This window comes from Tasmannia lanceolata, unplaced genomic scaffold, assembly GCF_043159265.1.
Source record: "Tasmannia lanceolata isolate RefF3 unplaced genomic scaffold, GAP_Taslan_0.1 ptg000003l, whole genome shotgun sequence".
In the NCBI taxonomy this organism is placed as follows: Eukaryota; Viridiplantae; Streptophyta; class Magnoliopsida; order Canellales; family Winteraceae; genus Tasmannia; species Tasmannia lanceolata.
The window spans coordinates 31,568,445-31,581,261 of NW_027518680.1; the positions used below are offsets into that span (position 1 = coordinate 31,568,445).

Here is a 12,817-nt window from a genome sequence, read left to right on the forward strand (position 1 = left end):
CTAGCAGGATTTTTTCGCACTTTCATTTAAACGGACTTCGTACGACAATGCGAGTGGAAACTCTTTATTACTTTGACAATGGAGAGGCATGCTGGGTGCGATCATACCAGCACAAATGCACTGGATCCCATCAGAACTCCGAAGTTAAGCGTGCTTGGGCGAGAGTAGTACTAGGATGGGTGACCTCCTGGGAAGTCCTCGTGTTGCACCCCTGTCACTTTTTTCGGCTATCTACCACTTTTTTCGAACAATCTTTCGGTTCTGGAACATCGATGCGAACTGAAACGCACGTTTAGTGCGTCGCCTCCTACGTTTCGGTTCGGATCTTTTTATTTTCTTCCGGATGGTGAATTCAAAGACGTCCGGTCTTTATTATGGCGGGGTGATAGTGTCGTTTGATTCGATAAACGGAATTCGTTCTGACATTTCATTTGCGGTCAAATTATAGCGGGGGTTTGTTCAGATTCAGTGACGTACAGGCTATAGCGGATGAGTGTACTAGTGGATGCGAGTCATGAATCCGGTCGGAAGGTGTTTACTGGCCGTGAGCTACCCTTGGTGCACAAATATCGTTCCGACGATAACTTTTGATCCGCCCGTCAGATCGTGGCGATTCTTATATTGATTCGGGGGTACTCGGGAAGATTAATCGCGCGATGACAGCCATGGCGGTCATCCGCTTTCCGACATGCTCGGATCGTCCATCCGGTGTCATCTAGCAGGATTTTTTCGCACTTTCATTTAAACGGACTTCGTACGACAATGCGAGTGGAAACTCTTTATTACTTTGACAATGGAGAGGCATGCTGGGTGCGATCATACCAGCACAAATGCACTGGATCCCATCAGAACTCCGAAGTTAAGCGTGCTTGGGCGAGAGTAGTACTAGGATGGGTGACCTCCTGGGAAGTCCTCGTGTTGCACCCCTGTCACTTTTTTCGGCTATCTACCACTTTTTTCGAACAATCTTTCGGTTCTGGAACATCGATGCGAACTGAAACGCACGTTTAGTGCGTCGCCTCTTACGTTTCGGTACGGATCATTTTATTTTCTTCCGGATGGTGAATTCAAAGACGTCCGGTCGTTATTATGGCGGGGTGATAGTGTCGTTTGATTCGATAAACGGAATTCGTTCTGACATTTCATTTGCGGTCAAATTATAGCGGGGGTTTGTTCAGATTCAGTGACGTACAGGCTATAGCGGATGAGTGTACTAGTGGATGCGAGTCATGAATCCGGTCGGAAGGTGTTTACTGGCCGTGAGCTACCCTTGGTGCACAAATATTGTTCCAACGATAACTTTTGATCCGCCCGTCAGATCGTAGCGATTCTTATATTGATTCGGGGGTACTCGGGAAGATTAATCGCGCGATGACAGCCCTTGCGGTCATACGGCTTCCCGACATGCTCGGATCGTCCATCCGGTGTCATCTAGCAGGATTTTTTCGCACTTTCATTTAAACGGACTTCGTACGACAATGCGAGTGGAAACTCTTTATTACTTTGACAATGGAGAGGCATGCTGGGTGCGATCATACCAGCACAAATGCACTGGATCCCATCAGAACTCCGAAGTTAAGCGTGCTTGGGCGAGAGTAGTACTAGGATGGGTGACCTCCTGGGAAGTCCTCGTGTTGCACCCCTGTCACTTTTTTCGGCTATCTACCACTTTTTTCGAACAATCTTTCGGTTCTGGAACATCGATGCGAACTGAAACGCACGTTTAGTGCGTCGCCTCCTACGTTTCGGTTCGGATCTTTTTATTTTCTTCCGGATGGTGAATTCAAAGACGTCCGGTCTTTATTATGGCGGGGTGATAGTGTCGTTTGATTCGATAAACGGAATTCGTTCTGACATTTCATTTGCGGTCAAATTATAGCGGGGGTTTGTTCAGATTCAGTGACGTACAGGCTATAGCGGATGAGTGTACTAGTGGATGCGAGTCATGAATCCGGTCGGAAGGTGTTTACTGGCCGTGAGCTACCCTTGGTGCACAAATATCGTTCCGACGATAACTTTTGATCCGCCCGTCAGATCGTGGCGATTCTTATATTGATTCGGGGGTACTCGGGAAGATTCATCGCGCGATGACAGCCCTGGCGGTCATCCGGCTTTCCGACATGCTCGGATCGTCCATCCGGTGTCATCTAGCAGGATTTTTTCGCACTTTCATTTAAACGGACTTCGTACGACAATGCGAGTGGAAACTCTTTATTACTTTGACAATGGAGAGGCATGCTGGGTGCGATCATACCAGCACAAATGCACTGGATCCCATCAGAACTCCGAAGTTAAGCGTGCTTGGGCGAGAGTAGTACTAGGATGGGTGACCTCCTGGGAAGTCCTCGTGTTGCACCCCTGTCACTTTTTTCGGCTATCTACCACTTTTTTCGAACAATCTTTCGGTTCTGGAACATCGATGCGAACTGAAACGTACGTTTAGTGCGTCGCCTCCTACGTTTCGGTACGGATCTTTTTATTTTCTTCCGGATGGTGAATTGAAAGACGTCCGGTCTTTATTATGGCGGGGTGATAGTGTCGTTTGATTCGATAAACGGAATTCGTTCTGACATTTCATTTGCGGTCAAATTATAGCGGGGGTTTGTTCAGATTCAGTGACGTACAGGCTATAGCGGATGAGTGTACTAGTGGATGCGAGTCATGAATCCGGTCGGAAGGTGTTTACTGGCCGTGAGCTACCCTTGGTGCACAAATATCGTTCCGACGATAACTTTTGATCCGCCCGTCAGATCGTGGCGATTCTTATATTGATTCGGGGGTACTCGGGAAGATTCATCGCGCGATGACAGCCCTTGCGGTCATACGGCTTCCCGACATGCTCGGATCGTCCATCCGGTGTCATCTAGCAGGATTTTTTCGCACTTTCATTTAAACGGACTTCGTACGACAATGCGAGTGGAAACTCTTTATTACTTTGACAATGGAGAGTCATGCTGGGTGCGATCATACCAGCACAAATGCACTGGATCCCATCAGAACTCCGAAGTTAAGCGTGCTTGGGCGAGAGTAGTACTAGGATGGGTGACCTCCTGGGAAGTCCTCGTGTTGCACCCCTGTCACTTTTTTCGGCTATCTACCACTTTTTTCGAACAATCTTTCGGTTCTGGAACATCGATGCGAACTGAAACGCACGTTTAGTGCGTCGCCTCCTACGTTTCGGTTCGGATCTTTTTATTTTCTTCCGGATGGTGAATTCAAAGACGTCCGGTCTTTATTATGGCGGGGTGATAGTGTCGTTTGATTCGATAAACGGAATTCGTTCTGACATTTCATTTGCGGTCAAATTATAGCGGGGGTTTGTTCAGATTCAGTGACGTACAGGCTATAGCGGATGAGTGTACTAGTGGATGCGAGTCATGAATCCGGTCGGAAGGTGTTTACTGGCCGTGAGCTACCCTTGGTTCACAAATATCGTTCCGACGATAACTTTTGATCCGCCCGTCAGATCGTGGCGATTCTTATATTGATTCGGGGGTACTCGGGAAGATTAATCGCGCGATGACAGCCCTGGCGGTCATCCGGCTTTCCGACATGCTCGGATCGTCCATCCGGTGTCATCTAGCAGGATTTTTTCGCACTTTCATTTAAACGGACTTCGTACGACAATGCGAGTGGAAACTCTTTATTACTTTGACAATGGAGAGGCATGCTGGGTGCGATCACACCAGCACAAAAGCACTGGATCCCATCAGAACTCCGAAGTTAAGCGTGCTTGGGCGAGAGTAGTACTAGGATGGGTGACCTCCTGGGAAGTCCTCGTGTTGCACCCCTGTCACTTTTTTCGGCTATCTACCACTTTTTTCGAACAATCTTTCGGTTCTGGAACATCGATGCGAACTGAAACGCACGTTTAGTGCGTCGCCTCCTACGTTTCGGTTCGGATCTTTTTATTTTCTTCCGGATGGTGAATTCAAACACGTCCGGTCTTTATTATGGCGGGGTGATAGTGTCGTTTGATTCGATAAACGGAATTCGTTCTGACATTTCATTTGCGGTCAAATTATAGCGGGGGTTTGTTCAGATTCAGTGACGTACAGGCTATAGCGGATGAGTGTACTAGTGGATGCGAGTCATGAATCCGGTCGGAAGGTGTTTACTGGCCGTGAGCTACCCTTGGTGCACAAATATCGTTCCGACGATAACTTTTGATCCGCCCGTCAGATCGTGGCGATTCTTATATTGATTCGGGGGTACTCGGGAAGATTCATCGCGCGATGACAGCCCTGGCGGTCATCCGGCTTCCCGACATGCTCGGATCGTCCATCCGGTGTCATCTAGCAGGATTTTTTCGCACTTTCATTTAAACGGACTTCGTACGACAATGCGAGTGGAAACTCTTTATTACTTTGACAATGGAAAGGCATGCTGGGTGCGATCATACCAGCACAAATGCACTGGATCCCATCAGAACTCCGAAATTAAGCGTGCTTGGGCGAGAGTAGTACTAGGATGGGTGACCTCCTGGGAAGTCCTCGTGTTGCACCCCTGTCACTTTTTTCGGCTATCTACCACTTTTTTCGAACAATCTTTCGGTTCTGGAACATCGATGCGAACTGAAACGCACGTTTAGTGCGTCGCCTCCTACGTTTCGGTTCGGATCTTTTTATTTTCTTCCGGATGGTGAATTCAAAGACGTCCGGTCTTTATTATGGCGGGGTGATAGTGTCGTTTGATTCGATAAACGGAATTCGTTCTGACATTTCATTTGCGGTCAAATTATAGCGGGGGTTTGTTCAGATTCAGTGACGTACAGGCTATAGCGGATGAGTGTACTAGTGGATGCGAGTCATGAATCCGGTCGGAAGGTGTTTACTGGCCGTGAGCTACCCTTGGTGCACAAATATCGTTCCGACGATAACTTTTGATCCGCCCGTCAGATCGTAGCGATTCTTATATTGATTCGGGGGTACTCGGGAAGATTAATCGCGCGATGACAGCCCTTGCGGCCATCCGGCTTCCCGACATGCTCGGATCGTCCATCCGGTGTCATCTAGCAGGATTTTTTCGCACTTTCATTTAAACGGACTTCGTACGACAATGCGAGTGGAAACTCTTTATTACTTTGACAATGGAGAGGCATGCTGGGTGCGATCATACCAGCACAAATGCACTGGATCCCATCAGAACTCCGAAGTTAGGCGTGCTTGGGCGAGAGTAGTACTACGATGGGTGACCTCCTGGGAAGTCCTCGTGTTGCACCCCTGTCACTTTTTTCGGCTATCTACCACTTTTTTCGAACAATCTTTCGGTTCTGGAACATCGATGCGAACTGAAACGCACGTTTAGTGCGTCGCCTCCTACGTTTCGGTTCGGATCTTTTTATTTTCTTCCGGATGGTGAATTCAAAGACGTCCGGTCTTTATTATGGCGGGGTGATAGTGTCGTTTGATTCGATAAACGGAATTCGTTCTGACATTTCATTTGCGGTCAAATTATAGCGGGGGTTTGTTCAGATTCAGTGACGTACAGGCTATAGCGGATGAGTGTACTAGTGGATGCGAGTCATGAATCCGGTCGGAAGGTGTTTACTGGCCGTGAGCTACCCTTGGTGCACAAATATCGTTCCGACGATAACTTTTGATCCGCCCGTCAGATAGTGGCGATTCTTATATTGATTCGGGGGTACTCGGGAAGATTCATCGCGCGATGACAGCCCCGGCGGTCATCCGGCTTTCCGACATGCTCGGATCGTCCATCCGGTGTCATCTAGCAGGATTTTTTCGCACTTTCATTTAAACGGACTTCGTACGACAATGCGAGTGGAAACTCTTTATTACTTTGACAATGGAGAGGCATGCTGGGTGCGATCATACCAGCACAAAAGCACTGGATCCCATCAGAACTCCGAAGTTAAGCGTGCTTGGGCGAGAGTAGTACTAGGATGGGTGACCTCCTGGGAAGTCCTCGTGTTGCACCCCTGTCACTTTTTTCGGCTATCTACCACTTTTTTCGAACAATCTTTCGGTTCTGGAACATCGATGCGAACTGAAACGCACGTTTAGTGCGACGCCTCCTACGTTTCGGTTGGGATCTTTTTATTTTCTGCCGGATAGTGAATTCAAATACGTCCGGTCTTTATTATGGCGGGGTGATAGTGTCGTCTGATTCGATAAACGGAATTCGTTCTGACATTTCATTTGCGGTCAAATTATAGCGGGGGTTTGTTTAGATTCAGTGACGTACAGGCTATAGCGGATGAGTGTACTAGTGGATGCGAGTCATGAATCCGGTCGGAAGGTGTTTACTGGCCGTGAGCTACCCTTGGTGCACAAATATCGTTCCGACGATAACTTTTGATCCGCCCGTCAGATCGTGGCGATTCTTATATTGATTCGGGGGTACTCGGGAAGATTAATCGCGCGATGACAGCCCTGGCGGTCATCCGCTTTCCGACATGCTCGGATCGTCCATCCGGTGTCATCTAGCAGGATTTTTTCGCACTTTCATTTAAATGGACTTCGTACGACAATGCGAGTGGAAACTCTTTATTACTTTGACAATGGAGAGGCATGCTGGGTGCGATCATACCAGCACAAATGCACTGGATCCCATCAGAACTCCGAAGTTAAGCGTGCTTGGGCGAGAGTAGTACTAGGATGGGTGACCTCCTGGGAAGTCCTCGTGTTGCACCCCTGTCTCTTTTTTCGGCTATCTACCACTTTTTTCGAACAATCTTTCGGTTCTGGAACATCGATGCGAACTGAAACGCACGTTTAGTGCGTCGCCTCCTACGTTTCGGTACGGATCTTTTTATTTTCTTCCGGATGGTGAATTCAAAGACGTCCGGTCTTTATTATGGCGGGGTGATAGTGTCGTTTGATTCGATAAACGGAATTCGTTCTGACATTTCATTTGCGGTCAAATTATAGCGGGGGTTTGTTCAGATTCAGTGACGTACAGGCTATAGCGGATGAGTGTACTAGTGGATGCGAGTCATGAATCCGGTCGGAAGGTGTTTACTGGCCGTGAGCTACCCTTGGTGCACAAATATCGTTCCGACGATAACTTTTGATCCGCCCGTCAGATCGTTGCGATTCTTATATTGATTCGGGGGTACTCGGGAAGATTAATCGCGCGATGACAGCCCTTGCGGTCATACGGCTTCCCGACATGCTCGGATCGTCCATCCGGTGTCATCTAGCAGGATTTTTTCGCACTTTCATTTAAACGGACTTCGTACGACAATGCGAGTGGAAACTCTTTATTACTTTGACAATGGAGAGGCATGCTGGGTGCGATCATACCAGCACAAATGCACTGGATCCCATCAGAACTCCGAAGTTAAGCGTGCTTGGGCGAGAGTAGTACTAGGATGGGTGACCTCCTGGGAAGTCCTCGTGTTGCACCCCTGTCACTTTTTTCGGCTATCTACCACTTTTTTCGAACAATCTTTCGGTTCTGGAACATCGATGCGAACTGAAACGCACGTTTAGTGCGTCGCCTCCTACGTTTCGGTTCGGATCTTTTTATTTTCTTCCGGATGGTGAATTCAAAGACGTCCGGTCTTTATTATGGCGGGGTGATAGTGTCGTTTGATTCGATAAACGGAATTCGTTCTGACATTTCATTTGCGGTCAAATTATAGCGGGGGTTTGTTCAGATTCAGTGACGTACAGGCTATAGCGGATGAGTGTACTAGTGGATGCGAGTCATGAATCCGGTCGGAAGGTGTTTACTGGCCGTGAGCTACCCTTGGTGCACAAATATCGTTCCGACGATAACTTTTGATCCGCCCGTCAGATCGTGGCGATTCTTATATTGATTCGGGGGTACTCAGGAAGATTAATCGCGCGATGACAGCCCTGGCGGTCATCCGGCTTCCGACATGCTCGGATCGTCCATCCGGTGTCATCTAGCAGGATTTTTTCGCACTTTCATTTAAACGGACTTCGTACGACAATGCGAGTGGAAACTCTTTATTACTTTGACAATGGAGAGGCATGCTGGGTGCGATCATACCAGCACAAATGCACTGGATCCCATCAGAACTCCGAAGTTAAGCGTGCTTGGGCGAGAGTAGTACTAGGATGGGTGACCTCCTGGGAAGTCCTCGTGTTGCACCCCTGTCACTTTTTTCGGCTATCTACCACTTTTTTCGAACAATCTTTCGGTTCTGGAACATCGATGCGAACTGAAACGTACGTTTAGTGCGTCGCCTCCTACGTTTCGGTACGGATCTTTTTATTTTCTTCCGGATGGTGAATTGAAAGACGTCCGGTCTTTATTATGGCGGGGTGATAGTGTCGTTTGATTCGATAAACGGAATTCGTTCTGACATTTCATTTGCGGTCAAATTATAGCGGGGGTTTGTTCAGATTCAGTGACGTACAGGCTATAGCGGATGAGTGTACTAGTGGATGCGAGTCATGAATCCGGTCGGAAGGTGTTTACTGGTCGTGAGCTACCCTTGGTGCACAAATATCGTTCCGACGATAACTTTTGATCCGCCCGTCAGATCGTAGCGATTCTTATATTGATTCGGGGGTACTCGGGAAGATTAATCGCGCGATGACAGCCCTTGCGGTCATACGGCTTCCCGACATGCTCGGATCGTCCATCCGGTGTCATCTAGCAGGATTTTTTCGCACTTTCATTTAAACGGACTTCGTACGACAATGCGAGTGGAAACTCTTTATTACTTTGACAATGGAGAGTCATGCTGGGTGCGATCATACCAGCACAAATGCACTGGATCCCATCAGAACTCCGAAGTTAAGCGTGCTTGGGCGAGAGTAGTACTAGGATGGGTGACCTCCTGGGAAGTCCTCGTGTTGCACCCCTGTCACTTTTTTCGGCTATCTACCACTTTTTTCGAACAATCTTTCGGTTCTGGAACATCGATGCGAACTGAAACGCACGTTTAGTGCGTCGCCTCCTACGTTTCGGTTCGGATCTTTTTATTTTCTTCCGGATGGTGAATTCAAAGACGTCCGGTCTTTATTATGGCGGGGTGATAGTGTCGTTTGATTCGATAAACGGAATTCGTTCTGACATTTCATTTGCGGTCAAATTATAGCGGGGGTTTGTTCAGATTCAGTGACGTACAGGCTATAGCGGATGAGTGTACTAGTGGATGCGAGTCATGAATCCGGTCGGAAGGTGTTTACTGGCCGTGAGCTACCCTTGGTGCACAAATATCGTTCCGACGATAACTTTTGATCCGCCCGTCAGATCGTGGCGATTCTTATATTGATTCGGGGGTACTCGGGAAGATTCATCGCGCGATGACAGCCCTGGCGGTCATCCGGCTTTCCGACATGCTCGGATCGTCCATCCGGTGTCATCTAGCAGGATTTTTTCGCACTTTCATTTAAACGGACTTCGTACGACAATGCGAGTGGAAACTCTTTATTACTTTGACAATGGAGAGGCATGCTGGGTGCGATCACACCAGCACAAAAGCACTGGATCCCATCAGAACTCCGAAGTTAAGCGTGCTTGGGCGAGAGTAGTACTAGGATGGGTGACCTCCTGGGAAGTCCTCGTGTTGCACCCCTGTCACTTTTTTCGGCTATCTACCACTTTTTTCGAACAATCTTTCGGTTCTGGAACATCGATGCGAACTGAAACGCACGTTTAGTGCGTCGCCTCCTACGTTTCGGTTCGGATCTTTTTATTTTCTTCCGGATGGTGAATTCAAAGACGTCCGGTCTTTATTATGGCGGGGTGATAGTGTCGTTTGATTCGATAAACGGAATTCGTTCTGAGATTTCATTTGCGGTCAAATTATAGCGGGGGTTTGTTCAGATTCAGTGACGTACAGGCTATAGCGGATGAGTGTACTAGTGGATGCGAGTCATGAATCCGGTCGGAAGGTGTTTACTGGCGGTGAGCTACCCTTGGTGCACAAATATCGTTCCGACGATAACTTTTGATCCGCCCGTCAGATCGTGGCGATTCTTATATTGATTCGGGGGTACTCGGGAAGATTCATCGCGCGATGACAGCCCTGGCGGTCATCCGGCTTCCCGACATGCTCGGATCGTCCATCCGGTGTCATCTAGCAGGATTTTTTCGCACTTTCATTTAAACGGACTTCGTACGACAATGCGAGTGGAAACTCTTTATTACTTTGACAATGGAGAGTCATGCTGGGTGCGATCATACCAGCACAAATGCACTGGATCCCATCAGAACTCCGAAATTAAGCGTGCTTGGGCGAGAGTAGTACTAGGATGGGTGACCTCCTGGGAAGTCCTCGTGTTGCACCCCTGTCACTTTTTTCGGCTATCTACCACTTTTTTCGAACAATCTTTCGGTTCTGGAACATCGATGCGAACTGAAACGCACGTTTAGTGCGTCGCCTCCTACGTTTCGGTTCGGATCTTTTTATTTTCTTCCGGATGGTGAATTCAAAGACGTCCGGTCTTTATTATGGCGGGGTGATAGTGTCGTTTGATTCGATAAACGGAATTCGTTCTGACATTTCATTTGCGGTCAAATTATAGCGGGGGTTTGTTCAGATTCAGTGACGTACAGGCTATAGCGGATGAGTGTACTAGTGGATGCGAGTCATGAATCCGGTCGGAAGGTGTTTACTGGCCGTGAGCTACCCTTGGTGCACAAATATCGTTCCGACGATAACTTTTGATCCGCCCGTCAGATCGTGGCGATTCTTATATTGATTCGGGGGTACTCGGGAAGATTAATCGCGCGATGACAGCCCTGGCGGTCATCCGGCTTTCCGACATGCTCGGATCGTCCATCCGGTGTCATCTAGCAGGATTTTTTCGCACTTTCATTTAAACGGACTTCGTACGACAATGCGAGTGGAAACTCTTTATTACTTTGACAATGGAGAGGCATGCTGGGTGCGATCACACCAGCACAAAAGCACTGGATCCCATCAGAACTCCGAAGTTAAGCGTGCTTGGGCGAGAGTAGTACTAGGATGGGTGACCTCCTGGGAAGTCCTCGTGTTGCACCCCTGTCACTTTTTTCGGCTATCTACCACTTTTTTCGAACAATCTTTCGGTTCTGGAACATCGATGCGAACTGAAACGCACGTTTAGTGCGTCGCCTCCTACGTTTCGGTTCGGATCTTTTTATTTTCTTCCGGATGGTGAATTCAAAGACGTCCGGTCTTTATTATGGCGGGGTGATAGTGTCGTTTGATTCGATAAACGGAATTCGTTCTGAGATTTCATTTGCGGTCAAATTATAGCGGGGGTTTGTTCAGATTCAGTGACGTACAGGCTATAGCGGATGAGTGTACTAGTGGATGCGAGTCATGAATCCGGTCGGAAGGTGTTTACTGGCCGTGAGCTACCCTTGGTGCACAAATATCGTTCCGACGATAACTTTTGATCCGCCCGTCAGATAGTGGCGATTCTTATATTGATTCGGGGGTACTCGGGAAGATTCATCGCGCGATGACAGCCCTGGCGGTCATCCGGCTTCCCGACATGCTCGGATCGTCCATCCGGTGTCATCTAGCAGGATTTTTTCGCACTTTCATTTAAACGGACTTCGTACGACAATGCGAGTGGAAACTCTTTATTACTTTGACAATGGAGAGGCATGCTGGGTGCGATCATACCAGCACAAAAGTACTGGATCCCATCAGAACTCCGAAGTTAAGCGTGCTTGGGCGAGAGTAGTACTAGGATGGGTGACCTCCTGGGAAGTCCTCGTGTTGCACCCCTGTCACTTTTTTCGGCTATCTACCACTTTTTTCGAACAATCTTTCGGTTCTGGAACATCGATGCGAACTGAAACGCACGTTTAGTGCGTCGCCTCCTACGTTTCGGTTCGGATCTTTTTATTTTCTTCCGGATGGTGAATTCAAAGACGTCCGGTCTTTATTATGGCGGGGTGATAGTGTCGTTTGATTCGATAAACGGAATTCGTTCTGACATTTCATTTGCGGTCAAATTATAGCGGGGGTTTGTTCAGATTCAGTGACGTACAGGCTATAGCGGATGAGTGTACTAGTGGATGCGAGTCATGAATCCGGTCGGAAGGTGTTTACTGGCCGTGAGCTACCCTTGGTGCACAAATATCGTTCCGACGATAACTTTTGATCCGCCCGTCAGATCGTAGCGATTCTTATATTGATTCGGGGGTACTCGGGAAGATTAATCGCGCGATGACAGCCCTTGCGGCCATCCGGCTTCCCGACATGCTCGGATCGTCCATCCGGTGTCATCTAGCAGGATTTTTTCGCACTTTCATTTAAACGGACTTCGTACGACAATGCGAGTGGAAACTCTTTATTACTTTGACAATGGAGAGGCATGCTGGGTGCGATCATACCAGCACAAATGCACTGGATCCCATCAGAACTCCGAAGTTAGGCGTGCTTGGGCGAGAGTAGTACTACGATGGGTGACCTCCTGGGAAGTCCTCGTGTTGCACCCCTGTCACTTTTTTCGGCTATCTACCACTTTTTTCGAACAATCTTTCGGTTCTGGAACATCGATGCGAACTGAAACGCACGTTTAGTGCGTCGCCTCCTACGTTTCGGTTCGGATCTTTTTATTTTCTTCCGGATGGTGAATTCAAAGACGTCCGGTCTTTATTATGGCGGGGTGATAGTGTCGTTTGATTCGATAAACGGAATTCGTTCTGACATTTCATTTGCGGTCAAATTATAGCGGGGGTTTGTTCAGATTCAGTGACGTACAGGCTATAGCGGATGAGTGTACTAGTGGATGCGAGTCATGAATCCGGTCGGAAGGTGTTTACTGGCCGTGAGCTACCCTTGGTGCACAAATATCGTTCCGACGATAACTTTTGATCCGCCCGTCAGATAGTGGCGATTCTTATATTGATTCGGGGGTACTCGGGAAGATTC

The 12,817-nt window shown here is 48.2% G+C and overlaps 18 non-coding genes across 18 annotated transcripts; all 18 read left to right on the plus strand.

Annotated features, from left to right (window-relative positions):
* The first annotated feature begins 93 nt into the window (after positions 1 to 93).
* On the plus strand, positions 94 to 212 carry LOC143872420 (5S ribosomal RNA). The gene has a single exon (XR_013247169.1). It is a non-coding gene; the product is annotated as a 5S ribosomal RNA (ribosomal RNA).
* Positions 213 to 808: 596 nt separating this feature from the next.
* On the plus strand, positions 809 to 927 carry LOC143872421 (5S ribosomal RNA). Its single transcript, XR_013247171.1, has one exon. It is a non-coding gene; the product is annotated as a 5S ribosomal RNA (ribosomal RNA).
* Positions 928 to 1,524: 597 nt separating this feature from the next.
* LOC143872422 (5S ribosomal RNA) lies at positions 1,525 to 1,643 on the plus strand. The gene has a single exon (XR_013247172.1). It is a non-coding gene; the product is annotated as a 5S ribosomal RNA (ribosomal RNA).
* A 597-nt stretch (positions 1,644 to 2,240) lies between these two features.
* LOC143872423 (5S ribosomal RNA) lies at positions 2,241 to 2,359 on the plus strand. The gene has a single exon (XR_013247173.1). It is a non-coding gene; the product is annotated as a 5S ribosomal RNA (ribosomal RNA).
* Positions 2,360 to 2,956: 597 nt separating this feature from the next.
* LOC143872424 (5S ribosomal RNA) lies at positions 2,957 to 3,075 on the plus strand. Its single transcript, XR_013247174.1, has one exon. It is a non-coding gene; the product is annotated as a 5S ribosomal RNA (ribosomal RNA).
* Positions 3,076 to 3,672: 597 nt separating this feature from the next.
* On the plus strand, positions 3,673 to 3,791 carry LOC143873127 (5S ribosomal RNA). The gene has a single exon (XR_013247848.1). It is a non-coding gene; the product is annotated as a 5S ribosomal RNA (ribosomal RNA).
* Positions 3,792 to 4,388: 597 nt separating this feature from the next.
* LOC143873959 (5S ribosomal RNA) lies at positions 4,389 to 4,507 on the plus strand. Its single transcript, XR_013248652.1, has one exon. It is a non-coding gene; the product is annotated as a 5S ribosomal RNA (ribosomal RNA).
* A 597-nt stretch (positions 4,508 to 5,104) lies between these two features.
* LOC143874388 (5S ribosomal RNA) lies at positions 5,105 to 5,223 on the plus strand. Its single transcript, XR_013249070.1, has one exon. It is a non-coding gene; the product is annotated as a 5S ribosomal RNA (ribosomal RNA).
* A 597-nt stretch (positions 5,224 to 5,820) lies between these two features.
* LOC143870344 (5S ribosomal RNA) lies at positions 5,821 to 5,939 on the plus strand. Its single transcript, XR_013245127.1, has one exon. It is a non-coding gene; the product is annotated as a 5S ribosomal RNA (ribosomal RNA).
* A 596-nt stretch (positions 5,940 to 6,535) lies between these two features.
* Positions 6,536 to 6,654, plus strand: LOC143872425 (5S ribosomal RNA). The gene has a single exon (XR_013247175.1). It is a non-coding gene; the product is annotated as a 5S ribosomal RNA (ribosomal RNA).
* Positions 6,655 to 7,251: 597 nt separating this feature from the next.
* Positions 7,252 to 7,370, plus strand: LOC143872427 (5S ribosomal RNA). Its single transcript, XR_013247176.1, has one exon. It is a non-coding gene; the product is annotated as a 5S ribosomal RNA (ribosomal RNA).
* Positions 7,371 to 7,966: 596 nt separating this feature from the next.
* LOC143872428 (5S ribosomal RNA) lies at positions 7,967 to 8,085 on the plus strand. The gene has a single exon (XR_013247177.1). It is a non-coding gene; the product is annotated as a 5S ribosomal RNA (ribosomal RNA).
* A 597-nt stretch (positions 8,086 to 8,682) lies between these two features.
* LOC143872429 (5S ribosomal RNA) lies at positions 8,683 to 8,801 on the plus strand. The gene has a single exon (XR_013247178.1). It is a non-coding gene; the product is annotated as a 5S ribosomal RNA (ribosomal RNA).
* A 597-nt stretch (positions 8,802 to 9,398) lies between these two features.
* LOC143873128 (5S ribosomal RNA) lies at positions 9,399 to 9,517 on the plus strand. The gene has a single exon (XR_013247850.1). It is a non-coding gene; the product is annotated as a 5S ribosomal RNA (ribosomal RNA).
* A 597-nt stretch (positions 9,518 to 10,114) lies between these two features.
* LOC143873960 (5S ribosomal RNA) lies at positions 10,115 to 10,233 on the plus strand. The gene has a single exon (XR_013248653.1). It is a non-coding gene; the product is annotated as a 5S ribosomal RNA (ribosomal RNA).
* A 597-nt stretch (positions 10,234 to 10,830) lies between these two features.
* Positions 10,831 to 10,949, plus strand: LOC143873129 (5S ribosomal RNA). Its single transcript, XR_013247851.1, has one exon. It is a non-coding gene; the product is annotated as a 5S ribosomal RNA (ribosomal RNA).
* A 597-nt stretch (positions 10,950 to 11,546) lies between these two features.
* LOC143873110 (5S ribosomal RNA) lies at positions 11,547 to 11,665 on the plus strand. The gene has a single exon (XR_013247831.1). It is a non-coding gene; the product is annotated as a 5S ribosomal RNA (ribosomal RNA).
* Positions 11,666 to 12,262: 597 nt separating this feature from the next.
* On the plus strand, positions 12,263 to 12,381 carry LOC143874389 (5S ribosomal RNA). Its single transcript, XR_013249071.1, has one exon. It is a non-coding gene; the product is annotated as a 5S ribosomal RNA (ribosomal RNA).
* Positions 12,382 to 12,817: the final 436 nt, after the last annotated feature.